Consider the following 18,465-nt stretch of genomic DNA (forward strand, 5'->3'; position numbering starts at 1 on the left):
AAAAAAAAAAAAAAAAAGAAAGAAAAAAGAGGGAGAGAGAGAGAAGCCTCCAGCCTGATGACATCTCCTTGAAATCTCATATATTTATCTATATATGCCTCACTGCTTTTGTTACTCTAGACAGCCCAGCCTAAGACATTTGATGCCAAGAGTGGTTCTAGAAAAACAAATCTTGAGGATAAGTTTTCTGAATTGGATCATAAGTCAAGCTAATCTTAAAGGTACTAATGACTCTGACTCTAGAAGTAGAGGGCATGAGTGGCAATAGAAATATGCAACATATCACCACCACTGGATCAAATGGATCAAATATGTGTGAGACAAGGTTCTGGGTGATTACATATATGATACTTTCTTACAATTTTGTCAGAATGAGAAATACAAGGAAGTTTGCTAGTTGGTCCTACCTTTGCTAAATGCAATGGTGAAAGACGGGGATGAGCTTAAACATCTGAGTCACAGCTCAAGCATCTTATACAAGACCTGAAAGCTGCAACTTGTGCCCTGAAAGAAAGCCTTATTTCTTCTTGTGACAGAGCTAATACTACCAAAAAACAAATGCAGAGTCTTATTGTAAGAGTGACTGAATTACAATGCCAATTGAATTCTCAACCTTGAATGGTGTGTGAAGTTATAGTGAGGGCGTTGATTGGCAATGAATGGGATCCAGAAACTTTATATAGAGACATATTGGCAGGAAGCTGGGGAAACTGAGCCCCTAAATTCCATTGAATCAGTCCTGCCAACAGAACCAGGTCTCTTACTCCCATCCTAAGAGATTACTCCATCTTTGTCTGTAAAGCCATCACACTGCCAACAAGTAGGATCTGACTCATAGTGACCCCTCCTTGGGTTTCCGAGGTGGTATCACTACAGGAATAGATCGCCCAATCTTCTTTCCGAGGAGTGGCTGGTGGGTTTGAACCACCAGCTTTCTGGTTAGCAGTCAAATGCCTTAGGCACTACGGGTCACTACTACCCAGTAAAACCATTATCACTTTCATCCCCACCTGACGAGATTAATCCAGCTGTGCATGGGAAGTGCTTGAACAATTTCTCTAAGAAAGATGAGCACGAGGCTGGTCCCCATGAGGTGGAGGTCAAAGATGTCCCAAATGTCCAAACTACCATGCCACTCCATCATTTCAGACATTAACCCCTCCTCCTCCTCCCAGTAATTTCCCCAGTCTTAGGGTTCTGAATTTCACTGTAACACCTCACAGAACTCACAGACACCCAAGGGTTCGTCTCACGTAGTAGTGGTTGAGGCTGGCAGGCTGGCGAGTCCCAGGTCTGTGAGTAGGTCTGGCAGATCCTCCCAACTCTCAGGGTTTGATGAACCTCGATCAGCAGATCAGATGGCGGCTGCTGTCCCAAATCCAGGGGTGAGATGAGGATGATCCAAGAAACAAAACCGGAGCAAGAAGAGGAGCGAATCTTCCCAGGAGACTCGTAGGTATACCCTCAGGGAAGTTAAGGATGGTGATTTGAATTATACCCTCCAGCAAGGTAGGACTCAAGAAACATTCCACCTGTGTTGCCCCAACAGAATTAACCTAAATTCCATCACAGAGTCGATTGCCAGTCATTATAGGGAATGACTACTACCAGCTGCTCAGCCAAGTTGATACCTGACCTTAACTACCACACCATCCCAAACAGGCATGGATAATGGGATTTACAAAACACCACAGAATGGAGGACAATGGCTAGAAGGGCCACATCAAGCAATTCACTGCAGGAAGTCTTTGTTTGAGACATCACCTGGAGCATTGCCTGGGGCATTGTCTGCCTTACAATAAATTGTTAAACATCCCCAGGACCCACCACCACCACTCATTTTTGTTTCTAGATCTATAATTAGACTTTAGTTTCAGTGAACACCAAGACGTGAAGTACAAAGTGTGATCCAGGAGGAGGTACACTCCACTCCAAAAAAAATGCTTGATTTTTCTAATATATTCAAACAGAAACCTGGGGAATATGTGTGGGAGAATAGCTATTAAAGGTGTGAGATAATGGTATAAAGAATATAAAGTTGGATCAGTCTGAGTTTATTGATTTAGGATCACTAAGCACAGATCCTTCATTCAATGTTTCAGCTTGAGAGCTTAGAAAAATATCTTATTGTTTATTTGGTTGGTTCATTGAAGAATGGATTAAGTGATGACCTACACTAAATCAATTAGAAATACCAGACCTGCCTTGGCATACTGTAGAAGAGGTATTTAAAAGTATGTTTGTGTAAGTTTACCAGGTTGGACCCACAGATCCACTCATCAAGTGCCCAGAAGACATATCTTTTACCAAAATGGTGAAGAAAACTTTGTGAAGAGAGTCTCAGCATTCTTGAAGACTGCTGTGATTGCTAGTTTATGTAAGTCATATTTGACAGTGGGAACTGCTCTAATTGAATTAAGACAATTAAGTACAATGGGGCTGATTGGACCCCATGATGGTGGGTGCCAAGTGGTAGCACTTCATTGCCAAAAGCAAGGTGGGCATGGTTACTCTAATAGACAGCAGAGTCAAAGCAGTAATCAGAACAGTCTGACTTGTACGGACTTATGGTGATACCCTGAAGAAATAGGAAGTCTACTAAACATTTATTTGATCTGTACAAGTAGAATAATGCTAGGTCAAGTGAATTGCAGTCTAACTTGGATAACCAGAATAGAGAGTCATGTACCCTCAATCAATTTTCAGACTTGAGCCAGTTCACAGACTCACAGCCCCTTGAATGAAGGAGAGGCTGGGTCCCTTTGAGGAAGTACTCCACTACACTGTGTAAAATTAATACTATTAATCTTTCTTACAGTCTTCCCCAAAGAGATCTGCAGCATTTTATGAAAGTGACTGCTCACTAGGGAAAGGAAATGATCAGACTTTTCAGGAATTACTGGACACTGGCTCTGAACTGACACTAATTCCAGAAGCCCCCAAACATCACTGTGACCCACCAGTCAGAGTAGGGGGATATAGTTGTTGTTGTTGTTAAGTGCCATCGAGTAGTTTCTGACTCATAGCGACCCCATTCATTTCACAGCAGAATGAAACACTGCCTGATCCCGCGCCAGCCCCACAATCTCTGCTATACTTGAGCCCATCATCGCAGCCACCATGTCAATACATCTCGTTGAAGGCCTCCCCCTCTTTCCTCGACCCTCCACCCTACCAAGCATGACATCCTTCTCCAGGGAATGATCTTTTCTTACAACATGACCAAAATAGGTGAGTCGAAGTCTGGCCATTCTTGCTTCCAAGGAGTATTCTGGCTGCACTTCCTCTAGGACAGATCTGTTAGTTCTTTTAGCAGTCCATGGTACTTTCAGCATTCTTCGCCAGCACCACAACTCAAAAGCATCAACTCTTCTTCGGTCTTCCTTATTCATTGTCCAGCTCTCACATGCATACAAGGCGATTGGAAATATCATGGCTTGTGTCAGGCGCACCTTAGTCCTCAAGGAGATACCCTTGCTCCTCAGCACTTGAAACAGTTCCTTCCCAGTTGACTTTCCCAATGCTACACGTCATCTAATGTCCTGACTGTTGCTTCTGTTGGCATTGATTGTAGAAGCAAGTGACGTGAATTCTTTGACAACCTCAATCTTCTCTCCATTTATTGTGATGCTGCTCATTGGTCCAGTTGTGAGGATTTTTGTTTTCTTTATATTGAGACATAATCCATACTGCGAGCTCTGGTAGCATAATGGCTAAAGCACTTGACTGCTAACCAGAAGGCTGGCGGTTCAAACCCACCAGCCACTCCTCAGAAGGAAGGTTGGGCAATCCTACTTCTGTAGTGATACTGCCTCGGAAACCCAAGGAGGTGTCGCTATGAGTCGGGGCCGACTCAATGGCACATAACAACAACACAACAACAACAACAATCCATACTGTAGATTGTATTCTTCAACGTTCATCAGTAGGTGCCTTAAGTCATCCTCACTTTCAGCAAGCAAAGTTGTATTGTCTGCATATCTCAGGTTGTTAATGATTTTCCTCCAATCCTGATACCACGTTTTTCTTCATATAGTCCAGCTTCTCGGATTATTTGCTCAGCATATAGATTGAATAAGTGTGGGGAAAGGATACAACCCTGAAGCACTCCCTTCTTGATTTTAAACCATGTAGCGTCCCCTTGTTCTGTTTGAATGACAGCCTCCTGGTCAAGGTACAGATTCCTCATGAGTACAATCAAGTGCTCGGGAATTCCCATTCTTCTCAATGTTATCCATAATTTGTCATGATCCACACAATCAAAGGGGGATATAGAGATCAGGTTATTAACAGAGTCTTACCCCAGACCTGTCTCACAGTGGGTCCAATGGATTCTTATACATATCCCCAGTTCAGAATGCATAATTGGCATAGATAAACTCAGCAACTGGCTGGATCCCCACAACAGATGCCTGACATGTGAAATAAGACTATTATGGTAGGAAAAAAACAAGTGGAAGCCAGTAGAACTGCCACTACTTAGGAAAATAGTAAACCAAAAGCAATACTGTGTTCCTGGAGAGATTGCAGAGATTAGCACCACCATTAAAGACTTGAATGATGTAAGAATGGTGATTCCCTCCACATCCCCATTCAACTTACCTATTTGGGCTGTGCAAAAAACAGATGGATCTTGGAAAATGACAGTGAATTATCATAAACTTAATCAAGTTGTAACATAAATTACAAATGTGGTTTCATTGTTGTTGTTGTTATGTGCCATTGAGTCAGACCCGACTCATAGCGACCCCTCCTTCGGTTTCCGAGGCAGTAGTGATACTACCTCGGAAACCCAAGGAGGGATAGCTATGAGTCAGGTCCGACTTGAGGGCACATAACAACAACAACTTCATTACAGAAGTAGATTGCCCCATCTTCCTTCCGAGGAGTGGCTGGTGGGTTTGAACCACCAGCCTTCTGGTTAGCACTCAAGTGCCTTAGGCACTATACTACCAGAGCTCCCGTAGTTTCATTGCTTGAGTAAATTTATGTATCTCCTGGTAGCTGGTATAGGGATATCTGGTGGCACAGGGGTTAAGGAATGTGGTTGCTAACCAGAAGATCAGTGGTTTGAACCCACTAGCTACTCCAAGGGAGAAAGTTGAGATAGTCTGCTTCTATAAAGATTTACAGCCTTGGAAACACTATGGGGCAGTTCTACTCTGTCCTATAGGGTTGCTATGAATCAGAATTGACTTAACAGCTGTGGGTTGGGTTTTGGTTTGATACCTGGTATGTAGCTACTGAACTGGCTAATGCCTTTTTCTCCATACCTGTTTCAAAGGACCACCAGAAGCAATTTGTTTTCACCTGGCAAGGACAGCAATAAAACTTTCCTGTCCTACTTCAAGGATATACCATATCTCATAATTTAGTCTACAGGAATTGTGATCACCTTTCTTTTTACCAGACAAGTCCATTACATTGATGATTATATGCTGATTGTACTTATTAGGGAAGAAATATCAATGACTCTAGACTTACTGGTAAAACATTTGCATGCATGAGGGTGAGAAATTAATCTGACAAAAATTCAATCACCTGTCACCTCAGTGAAATTTCTGCAGGTCCAGTGGTATGGGACATGTTAAGCTAATCCTTCTAAAGTAATGGATATATTCTTGCATCTGGCCCCTCTTACAATTGAAAAGGAGATACAATGCCTGTTGGACTTCATTGGATTTTGGAGACAATATATCTCATTTGGGTGTGCTACTCCAGCTAATTTATCAACAGACTTGAAAAGCTGCTAGTTTTGAGTAGGGCCCAAAACAAGAGAAGGCTCTGCAACAGGTTCAGGCTCCCATGCAAGCCAATCTACCAGTTGGGTCATATGATCTGACTGATCCAATGATGTCTGAAGTGTCAATGGCAGATAGCAATACTGTTTGGAGTCTTTGGCAGGCTCTTATTGGTGAATAACAGAGTAGAGCCTTAGGCTTTTGGAGTAAAGCTATGCCATCCTCTGAAGATAACTATTTTTCTTTTGAGTAACAGCTTTTGACATGTTCCTGGGACTTAGTACAGACTGAATACTTAATGAGTTCAAGTCACTATGTAGCCTGAGCTGCCTGTCATAAACATAGTATGGTCTGACCCATAGTCATAAAGTCAGATGTGCATAGCAGTACTCCATCATTAAATGGAAGTAGTAGACTCAAGCAGGACCTGAGGCACAGTAAATTGCATGAGGAAGTGCTCCAAAGGCTCATGGTCTCCACTCTTGTCATATTATCATCTCTCTCCGAGGCTGTACCTATGGCCTCATAGGGAGTTCCCTACGATCAGTTGACTGAAGAACAGAAAACTTGTACCTGGTTTAGAGATGGTTCTACATGATACGAAGGTACCATTCAGAATTGGACAATAGCAGCACTGCAGTCCCTTTCTAGGACCTCCCAGAAGGATGGCAGTGATGAAAAATCCTCCCATTAAGCATAATTTTGAGCAGTGCTGTTGGTTGTTCACTTTCCTTGTAAGAAGAAATAACAAGATGTATAATTTTAAACTGGTTCATGGGTTGCAGCCAATGGTTTGGCTGGATGGCAGGGACCTGGAGGGAACACTGGAAAACTAGTGATGAGAAAGTATTGGGAAGAGGTATATGGATAAACCTCCCTGAATAGGCCAAAGAAGTGAAGATATTTGTGTCTCAAGTGAATGCTCACCAATGGGTGACCTTGGCAGATGAGGATTTTAACAATCTACTTGATGCAATGGTATGTTCTATGGAAACCAGTCATCCCTTTCCCCAGCCTCTACTGTCATTGCCAATATGCTCATGAGCAAAATTGCCAGGGTAGCAGGGAAAGAGGTTAAGTATGAACTCAACAACATGGACTTCCATTCACCAAGGCCAACTTAGCTATAGTCACTGCTGAGTACCCAATCTGCCATCAGCAGAAATCAGCACGAGCCTCTGCTGTGGCACCATTCCTCAAAATGATCAGCCAGCAACCTTTTGGCAGGTTGATTACATTGGACCACTTCCATCATGGAAAGGGCAATATTTTGTTCTAAGTGGAATAGACATTCTGAATATGGAATTGCCTTTCCTGCACACAGTGCTTCTTCCAAACTAGCATCCATGGACTTACATAATGCCTTATCCACACTTATGGTATCTTACACAGCATTGCTTCAAATCAAGGGACTTACTTCACAGCAAATGAAATGCAGCAATGGGCCCATTTTCATGGATTTCACTGGTCTTACCATCTTCCTGAATTATCTGGCTTGATAAAACAATGGAATTACCTTCTAAAAACACAATAATGACGACAACTAGGTGATAATACTTTGCATGGTTGGAGCACTGTTTTCCAAGAAGCTATACCAAAAGACGAAAAACCAAACTCACTGCCATTGAGTCAGATCTGACTCATAAAAACACCTCCTTGAATTTCCAAGGAGGTATCACTATTGAAGTAGATTGCCCAATCTTCTTTCTGAGGAGCTTCTGGTCGGTTTGAACCACCAGCCTCTGGTTAGCAGTCAAATGCCTTAGGCACTATGCCACCAGAGCTCCCTCTAGAAGCTATATGTGCTATAAATCAGCGTCCAAAATATGGTGCTGTTTCTCCAATAACCAGGATTCATATGTCCAAGAAGCAAGTTGTGGAAATAAAAATGACATCCCTCACTTAGTGATGCACTCACAAAATTTGTGCTTTCTGTCCCTGTGACTTTATCATTTGCTGGTCTAGAGGTCTTAGTTCCAAAGAGAGAAATGTGCCCACCTGAAGACACAATACTGATATCATTGAATTCAAAGTTAAAAATGCCTCCTGGTCATTTTGTGTTCCTCCTGCCTCTGGATATATAGGCAAAGAAGGGAGCTACAATATTGGTTGCTGCAATTGATCCTGATTACCAAGGGGAAATTGGATTAATATTACATAATGGAGAGAAAACAAAAGTGTGTATCTGGAATGCAGGAGATCCTTTAGGGCATCTCTTAGTACTACCATAACCTGTGATTAAAGTCAATGAAAAACTACAGCAACCCAATTCCAACACAACTACTAATGGCCCAGACCTTTCAAGAATGAAGGTTGAGGTCATCCCACCAAGCAAAGAACCACAGCCACCTGAAGTACTTGCTGAGGGCAAAGAGATTACAGAATGGGTTGTGGAAGAAGATATATATATATATATATATATAAATACCAGTTACAATTACATAACCAGTTGCAGAAACAAGGACTGCAATTGTTATGAGTATTTTAACCTTGTTTTATTATGTGTGTTTGTGTGTGTGCATGTGTGTGTGTGCATGTGTGTATACGCAGCAATTATTTTTGTTTTCTTCCCATTACTTGTGAAATATAATAAGTAAACAAGGCTAGTGCATTTTTGCTTTTGTGCATACTAGTTGTATCACATCAAGTGCAAGTATGACTTTATAATTATCTTTATTAGAGATTATGTATGGGAGATATGTACAAGTGCCAAACTGACAAAAGATGGAATATGTCAGTTAGTGTTATATGTGCTCATGACTATACCTTGATTCTCAGTAGTATGTAATTATCTTTCATTTTGTGATCTGACCTAAGGGAAGTTTCCTTGAGCCTACATACTATATATATATATATATATATATATATATATATATATATATATATATATATATATGTTGTTGTTGTTGTTATGTGCCGTCGAGTCAAACCCGACTCATAGCAACCCCTCCTTGGGTTTCCGAGGCAGTATCACTACGGAAGTTGGATTGCCCAACCTTCCTTCCGAGGAGTGGCTGGTGGGTTTGAACTGCCAGCCGTCTGGTTAGCAGGCAAGTGTCTTAGCCACTATGCTACCAGAGCTCCCATATATATATATGTGTGTGTGTGTGTGTGTGTGTGTGTGTTTATATTTATATAAATGTTCTGGCAAAGCTTTCTCTTTCTCTATCATCCATCTGACTGATCATCATCTGACCTCTAGTTCTTGGGATGTGAGCCAGCAGTCTGCTACCTGAGCTGCAGATTTTGGGTTTTACCAGCTCCCACAGCCCTGTGATTCAGCAGTCTGCCACCTGACCTGTTGATTTTAGATTTGTCATCCTTTGCAAGCATGTGAGTCAGGAGAAGCCTCCAGCTTGATGTCTGACTCATGGATTTGGGACCTATCAGCTTCCACAACAGTGTGAGCCATTTTATTGAAATATCTCTCTCTTTCTCTCACTCACTTGCTTCACTGATTTTGCTCTTCTAGAAAACCCAGCCTAAGACAGTGGGTTCAAAGAATAAGAATTAATTTTCTCACAGTTCTGAAGTCTAAAATTCCATAGCAGGTTCTCGGCTATATCAATTCCTTCCTTGTAGGTAGCCCCAGGCATTCCTGGTACCTTGGCATTCTGTGGCTTGTACACAATCCTCATATAGAGTCTGTCTTCTCTCATTTGTGTGTCTCTGTGTCTTTTCTGGTCATTTTATAACTCAGAAGTGATTAGATTTAGAATCCAGTTTACCCTGGTATGACCTCAATAACAAAAAGAAAACCTCTGTTTTCAAACAAGATCAACTCCAGGTACAAGGGTCAAAAATTCAACATATTTTTTTGGGGGTGGGGGACACAATTCAATCCGTAACAACTACCCACCCACCACTGTCATCAAGTGAATTCTGACTCATAGCTACCCTATAAGACAGAGTAGATATGGCCCAGAGGATTTTCAAGACTATAAATCTTCAAGAAAGAAAACTCATATTTTTCTCCCATGGAGCAGCTGGTGGGTTTGAACTGCTGACCTTTTGGTTAGCAGTCCAGTGCTTTAACCACTGCACCATCAGAGGTCCTCCATAACAACTAGCAATCTCTATTTTAATATCTATCACAGAATCATGATTTAGATAACCTAATTTTTCCTATCTTGTGCAACAAACACGAAGGTACGTGTTTTCTGCCCAGAAAAAAAAAAAAATATATATATATATATATATATCCTAACAAATCTGTAGTCAAAGCTTAAAAACTTCTCATTTCCAGAGCTATTATTTATTGAATAATATCTATGTTTATTGCAAATGATAGATCTTTGCTATGGATTTTTTAAATGCTAACATATTTTACATTCAGTGCCTATGGACATTTTGCTTGGCTAGATTAATCTAATATGTGATTGATTTACCTGTTGAATTTTTCCATGAGAAATAAATATTAGTGCAGCAGAAAAGCAACTTGGAGAAACAGAGAGAGGATGATCTAATATGTGAGCTTCAGTTAGAGAATTTAATTAGGTGCTCATGGCTCACAGACATCCTGGGAGCCATAACCAAGGAGAATTTCAAAGAAGCAAAAGAAGGAATGAATAGAGTGTGGGTCAACTTCAGAATTAGCGGATGACTCAAAGTTATGTATGATCAAGGAGCGGATCAGGAAACGTGAAGGAAGGAATCTCTGACGGAGGATATAAATAGACATTCAAACCAAGATGTCAAAGCAGCTGCAGACATATGGTGAGAGCAGAGGGTAGTTCTGCAAAGCAGCAACACAGTGTCTGGGGAAGGCCGCTGTGGAATCATTTTTAGTGCTCGCCAGGGAAAGAGGTGACCTCAACCAGGGCCTGTAGGATATTAGTGTTGGCAGTGAAACATCCTGTCTCCCATCTTCTACTGTGTCCTGTTATCACTACAGAGATTCCTGCATACATAAGAGGCACTTAGGACTGAGGGTCCTGGTCCTTTGCCCCAATCTCAGCAGAAGCATTCAGATCTCCAGGTGGAGGGTACCTGAGGATTCCTGTTGGATGACTGTAGCCACAAACACCAGAACCTCACTCAGGCAGATAAACTGTTCTCTGTGGCAACTGGTCTGACACCTCAGGTCCCCAGTGTTCCTGTGAACTGAAGGCACCATCTCTAGGATGCATTTGGGAGCTGTAGTGGTTCAATGGTAAAATCTTGCCTTACAAGGAGGAGACTTGGGTTACACAGCCACCATCCACCTGTCACTGGTGTCTTGTGTGGTACTTTGATACTGAATAGGTTTCAGTGGAATTTCTAGACTAAGACAGAGTAGGAAGAAATGCCTGAAGATCTGCTTCTAAAAATCAACCAATGAAAACACTATAGACCACAATGGTTCAATCTGCAACCAATAATGGGGTTGGCACAGGACCAGGTAACTTATACTCCTTTGTGGATGAGATCATCATGAGTTAAGGACAACATGAAATCAGCTAATAACACCATGCATTTGGGAGCTGGTTGTATTGGGTATGTGTTACTGGTTGTCTTATCCTCTCACTCAAATGTGTTTGAATATCTTCGCACAAAACCCTGCAAATTTACTGAGGTGTCCCACACAGTGAGGAGATGACTCAAAGTGGGATCCCTGACACAACATCAGCAGCATGGGGAACTTTTTAGAAATGCAAAATGGGGTGCTCTCCAGGTGGTCCCTTGCAGGTTGCAGTCTGTTAGTCTTCATCCTAAAGCCTCTGGCACCTTCTAAGGTCACAGGAAGTATTCAATGAGTACTTGTAGAACTGAATTAACTGCTTCCTTTTGAATGAAGCAGAGCTTCTAAGAGAAGCTTGGCCTTTTCATATTCAAGGACTGAACAAACTCAATTGAATAGTGCCTCTCTGACCTCAGAAAGCAGAGTAAAAACACATTAAACAGCATCTCCTCCCACACTGTCAGCCTTCATACACTTGAGAAACTTCAAGGAGCAGAAATTCTTCACTGTGATGAGTGAGTTAAACACTCTCAAATTCACAGACTTAACAGTAGTGCTTTCCTTGCCCATTAAACGGGGTACCTTGTAGAAAAGAGAAGCTAATGACCCTGAGGAGTGCCGATTCCTAACAAAAGGATGGTATGTATCAAAGCAGATGCTTCAGTTAGTGAAGTCTCTCTGGCAACTTCCAGGCTCTCATCAGTGTGAAAACCACTTGTTAGCTGCCCTTGAGTCTGCCTCTGGGAACAGAATGAAATACTGCTTGGTCCTGCGCAATGTCCAAGATTAGTTGTTGTAGATCAGACTGTTGTGATCTACAGGGTTTTCACTGGCTGACTTTCAGAAGTAGATTATCAAGCCTTTCTCTCTAATCAATCTTAATCTGGAAGCTCCCTTGAAACATGTTCAGCGTCATAACAACATGAAAGTCTCCATTAACAGGTGGGTGTTGGCTACAAAGGAGGCGCATTGGCCATGATTAGAACCCTGATCTTCCACATGGAAGGTGAGATTTCTACCATTGAACCACTACTATCTCAGGTGAAAACCACTTAGCATGTATGGAATAGTCTGGAAAACAGAGATTGTATCATCCTGTGAAAAACCCTGAAAATACACACACACACACACATATATTTAAAAATATATATTTTTTTTTTTTTCCAATCCCTTAAGCATAGCTTTGTTGTTGTTGTTAAGTACCATCGAATCAGTTCTGACTCTTAAGGACTCTCCATACAACAGAATAAAACATTGCCATATCCTACACCATCCTCCCAATGCTAGCTTTGAGCCTATTGTTGCAGCCACTGTGTCTTGAAAGTCTTGCTCTTTTTAGCTCAGCCTCTACTTTACCAAGCATGATATGCTTCTCCAGGGAGCAATCCCTCCTGACAACACGCTCAAAGTACCTGAAACAAACTCCATTCTCATTTCTAAGGTGTATTCTAGCTGTACTTCTTCCAAGACAGATTTGTTCATTTTTCTGGAAGCCCATGATTTATTTAATATTCTTCACCAACATCATGAATCAAAGGCATCAATTCTTCTTGAATTTTCCTTGTTCACTGTCCAGCTTTCACATGAATATGAGGCTACTGAAAATACTATGACTTGGATCAGCCACACCTTTGTCCTCAAAATGACATCCTTGCTTTTTAACACTTTAAAGTGGTCTTTTGAAGCAAATTTGCCCAATGAAATGTGTTGTTTAATTTCTTGACAGCTGCTGCCATGTGCATTGATTGTGATCCAAGTACATTGGAACTTCAACTCTAAAGCACTTGGCTTGTGGAAGACTGCACTCTACAGTGGGAGCTCTAACTCCATTTTGAGTCTTGATATAAGTTCTGACACTATTTGAGTTCTTTATGTTACTTCCCCAATGCTTGCTGATCATTAAAACAACAATGTGGCCATGTGTAGAAAAATCCAGGGCAAGCCCAGGGAAGGCCAATTTTCCCTTAGGAAGAGGGTGGTTGAAACTAGATTATGCAGAAAGATGCTCACACAAAAAGAACTAGGGAACTTGCCTGAAATTTACCAAAAGTAGCCAATCAGATGAAAGTTATCTAATTTAAGTTAAAGGTTGGGGTCCTGGTACTATGACTCATGTGGTCATGACTAATATCCCAACCACCATGTAGCCAGGTAAAACCTAGAACCAATCATGTAACCTTTTTAAATTACAATTATGTATATATCCCAGTCATGATCCTTTTTCTGTTTGTGTAGTCCCAAATATGACAGTGATGAATTGATCTACCACCAATCATGATCTTGTGGTGGAGTTGATCCTCTGAGATTCTAATTTACTCTTGAATTCCAAAGTGGTCTCATTTATTTTTCTAGACTGTTCTTAATAAGACTATGTCAAGCAGGCAGGTACAAGCAAGAAACAGAGCCAAAGTGCTAGTCTACATATCAGACAGGAGTCCCATATGGGAACTCTGTATTTCCTTAGATGTGACATTGTTCATGTTTAGAGAAGGTTTGAGTTTGTTCAACTTGCTTCATTCTCTATCATATATAATGAACACCATGGCTATGATTCAGTGCATTCCATTGGGCTCTGTAATGGGTACATGCTGATGGTCTTCCTCATCCAGATTATTGTCTGTTTTTGTCTTTGTCCTGTTTAAGGCTTAATAAAAGGGCCTCTATATAATATATTTGAATGTGGGGTCTTTTTCCCCTAGCATAAATGGTGATGAGGATGGGATCCAAAGTAATTGTTCTTCAGTAGGACCCCTAGGAATTGAGGACAGGAACAGCCACAAGGGAAGTACCCTACCATCTCCACAGACCCCAGAGACCCCATGAGGTAAGGACTCTTGGATTTTGTGCCCTATGTTTCAGTATGGCTCTCCAAGACCTTTTAGTAAGTCTTGCTGTGTGTTTTATGTCTGAGAATTCTTAATGCTTTCTTTCTATTCATTAGTTGGTAATTGTTATTTCCAGGTGTAGGTAAGAATGCCTTTCATAATCTCGTAAAAGAGCTGGTGAAAAATAGTAGTTGAACTTGTAAGAAACTAAAATTAGATTCTAGGATATGGCTTTTGCATATGTCTGAAGATTGTGTTTTGGCACCTTTAGGAGTGCTTGGTTGTATCTGCAGATTTACAAATTTCAAGAAAAATTGCAAGTGCTGAAATCTGGCCTGTTAAGGTTTTTCTTTGACCTTCTCTCTCTCTCTCTCTTTCTCTCTCTTCCCTCCCTCCCTCCCTCTATCTCTATCTCTATCTTTATCATCTCTGTCTCTTACAAGAGTTTGCTTCTGCTGGTGGCAGCAATGTGAGATTCTGGGTAAATCACAATTCTAGGAGTTTTTGAGTTTGTGGAATCTTGGGCTGTGCACATAAACAAAGGGCACAAGATGGCCAGTAAAAGCCAGTAGGACAATCACAAGTCATGAAAGATGGTTAAAGATTCCTCTATCAGGATAAGCCAATTCAGAGGACAGGTCAGAAACTCTAGACCCATCAGCCAGAAGACAATGCCTCTGCAATTCTAAGGCCCACGTGGTTTAAGCAATACACTATCCAAACCCTGCAGTGCTTCTAATCAAGATTATACTGAGCCTGAGGGTCTTAAACTTTGAACAAATTCAAATCTTCTCTAAAAATGAGGAATGCCATAGTTGGGGCACAATACAGAGTTCTCTGACAGAACTCCTGTCTGATATATGGACAAGCACTATGGCTATATTACTTGCTTGTACATATCTATTTGACATAGTTTCATTATGAACAGTTTGGAAAAATAAATGTGGTCACTGGAATTCTCCACATAGTAAATTAGAATCTCAGAGGATCAACAACATGTTAGGAATTGTCTTTGACCTGGGAAACAAAAGTTTCAACCTAATTCTTAACATCCTTGTTCTTTCTGTATCTTCTCCCTACCAGGACACTGGTTTGGGGTTTTTTATACCTTAAACTGAATATTCTAGAACTAATTTAGTATTTCATAAGGAACATGTACATAGACCAGGAGGTTGTCTTCAAACACAACAAGGGGACACCGATGATTTAAAATCAGTAAGGGAATGTGTCAGGATTGTATCCTTTCACCATACTTATTCAATCTGTATGCTGAACAAATAACTCAAGAAGCTGGACTATATGAAAAAGAATGTGGCATCAGGATGATAATGATGAGGAAGACTCATTAACAACCTGTAGTACACAGATGACACAACTTTGCTTGCTGAAAGTGAGGATGACTTGAAGAACTTGCTGATGAAGATTGAAGACTATGTTCTGCAGTATGAATTATACCTCAATATAAGGAAAACAAGAATCCTCACAACTGTCCCAATAAGCAGCATGACAACAAATAAAGAAAAGATTGATGGTATCAAAGACTTCATATTACTTGGTTCTACAATCAACACCAGTGGAAGCAGCAGTCAAGACATCAGATGACGTATTGCATTGGGCAAATGTGCTGCAAAAGACCTCTTTCAAGTGCTGAAGAGCAAAGATGTCTCTTTGAAGACTAAGGTGGGCCTAACCCAAGTCATGGTATTTTCAATCGCCTCATATGCATGTGAGAGCTGAACGACGAATAAGGAAGACTGGACAAAAGTTGATGCTTTTGAGTTGTGGTGTTGGTGAAGAATACTGAAAGTACCATGGACTGCTAAAAAAAAAAAAAAAAACAACTTACTGCCTTCGAGTCAGATCTGACTAATAGCGACCCCTCCTTGGGTTTCCGAGGTGGTATCTCTATAGATGTAGATTGCCCAGTCTTCCTTCCAAGGAGTGGCTGGTGGCTTTGAACCACCAGCCTTCTGGTTAGCAGTCAAATGCTTTAGGTACTATGCCACCAGAGCTCCCATGGAGTGTTAAAACAACTAACAAATCTGTCCAGGAAGAAGTGCAGCAGGAATGCTCTTTAGAAGTGAGAATGCCCAAACTTCATCTCGCTTATTTTGGTCACATTGTCAGAAGGGACCATTCCCTGGAAAAATGTATCAGGATTGGTAAAGTGGAGGGTCAACGAAAAAGGAGAAGGCCCTCAACAAGATGGATTGACACAGTGGCTGCAACAATGGGCTCAGGTATAGCAAGGATCATGAGGCTGGCACAGGATGGGGCGGTGTTTCATTCTGTTGTATAGAGGGTCTCTGTGAGTTGGAGACAACTTGCCACCACCTAACAACAATAGCAATTTAGTATTTCAGTGATCACTTTGAGAAAATACATTTCCATTTGTATATTTCTTTCCTCTGGGAAACTTAGTTAATATTTATGTTGTATGGTATTATCAAGTAAAGTTTAAGGAGAATTTTGGTCCTGTTTGTTCTATTTGCAAAAGTTTTGGTCTATTCTCTAGGAGATGTATTGGTCTGTTCTCTTGAAGACATTTTGGTCTGGGACTCCAGTATTAAGATTTCTGTTAATCTAGTTTTTGTGCTACAAGGAATCTTAGTCTTTTGACAGACAGAGACTCTGAGAAACTGAGGAGCCCTGGTGGAGCAGTAATTAAGCACTTGCCTGGTAACTGAAATGTCAGTGGTTTGAACTCACCAGCCACTCTGTGGGCAAAAAATGTTACAGTCTGCTTCTGTAAAGATTACAGCCTTGGAAATCCACTGGAGCAGTTTCTACTCTGCTCTGTAAGGTCAATATGGGTTGGAATCAACTGGATGGCAGTGGGTTTTTCTGAGAAACTGAGCACAAGGCTTCCCCATTAGCAGGGGGAATGTGTCAGTTCCCTGCCTATCTTGGAGAACTTTGATGAAAATCAGTCTATTTGAAAAGTGCACTAGAAAAGATAAATTGTTTATGAACCATACATAAGAAAGGATTATGAAAATATAATTTTTACCTCCAGATGATATTATTAAATCAGATTATATTATTTCTTCAAGGAACTTGCTCTGATTAGGTTTAATGGTAAGTAAGTGCTTATATGAATTAGATAAGGAGCCATGGTGGTATAATGCTTAAGGCATTTAGCTGCTAATGTCAGTGGTTTGAACTCACCAGCTGCTCTGATGAAGAACGATGAGGCAATCTTCTTCCATAAAGAATTACAGCCTGGGAAACCCAATGGGGATCACTATGAGTTGGCAGGGAGTTTGGTTTTCTGAAATATTATGAAGAATTAATGAAATAATTTTGACAAAGATTTTTGTGTTTATGACAGCCTTGAAAGCAAAATATTTCAAAGTATTTTAAGTTGGATATAATGTGATGTGCTTTATTTAAGTAAAAAAGGTAACTTTGTCTTAAAGTAAAACTAGTACTTCCAGAATGAAAAAGAAAGTGGACAAACCTAGAAAGAAAAAAAAAAATGGTTAAAGAACTTTGTTTTTCACTATTTGTGATGAAGAAAAAACAAATTTTTTTACCAAGAAAATAAACCAAAAACCAAACTCACTGCCATCAAGTTGATTCCGACTCACAGCGACACCCATTGGATTTCTGAGACAGTAAACCTTTATGGAAGTAGATTGCTTCATCTTCCTTCCACAGAGTGGCTGGTGGGTTTGAACCACCAATGAGTCTGGTTTTTGGTTTATTATCTTAGTAAACATTTTTTTTTTTCTCCATCACAAGTAGTAAAAAGCAAACACCTTAGGCACTGTGCCACCAGAGCTCCTTTTACCCAGAGAATAGTAAAAGGGAAAGAAATTAGTTATCCTTTGTCTTGTAAAATACCAAACCAAATTTGAGCATAAACAAATGACTTGAAATAACTAATTCTTGTCTTCCATGAGTCAAAACATGAGCAGTGCAGGACAAAACTCAGGTTTCCCTGGCCCCAGTTCTGAGGTCATATACCACCAAAAAAACTTAAAAGATCTCTCCTAAACAGGTAAAAACCTCTTTTTAAAACAAACAAACAAACAAACATTTTTCTGAAAAAATGTTATCTTAAAATATTTATCAAAAAATTGGGTAGGGTAGATTTTCATCATAGCAAACCATAAACAAATATTGTCTACTACAAGGGAATTCTAGGAGGCCAAAACACTTGGGATAGCTTGGGAAAATGTTTCTGACCAAAGCCAGGGACTTGAAGTTATATTCATATCAATGAATTAGTTGGTTGAACAGAGATCTTGTGTTTCCTAAAACTACTCGGTAAAATTTTAAAGGGCTAAATTTACATGAGGGAATAGGGAAATGCTAAACATTTGAATGAAAACTTAGAATATTTAAACAAACTTTATTTCAATAAATAGTTTTCTAGCAGATAGATCATTTCAAGATCTTTAGATAACTTACTGGTTGCACTGCAGTAAATTACCTGGTATGGCTTTTCTAGCCA

The sequence above is a fragment of the Orycteropus afer genome, unplaced genomic scaffold (assembly GCF_000298275.1).
Source record: "Orycteropus afer afer isolate SDZICR_OR568_19922 unplaced genomic scaffold, OryAfe1.0 scaffold00027, whole genome shotgun sequence".
NCBI lineage: Eukaryota > Metazoa > Chordata > Mammalia > Tubulidentata > Orycteropodidae > Orycteropus > Orycteropus afer.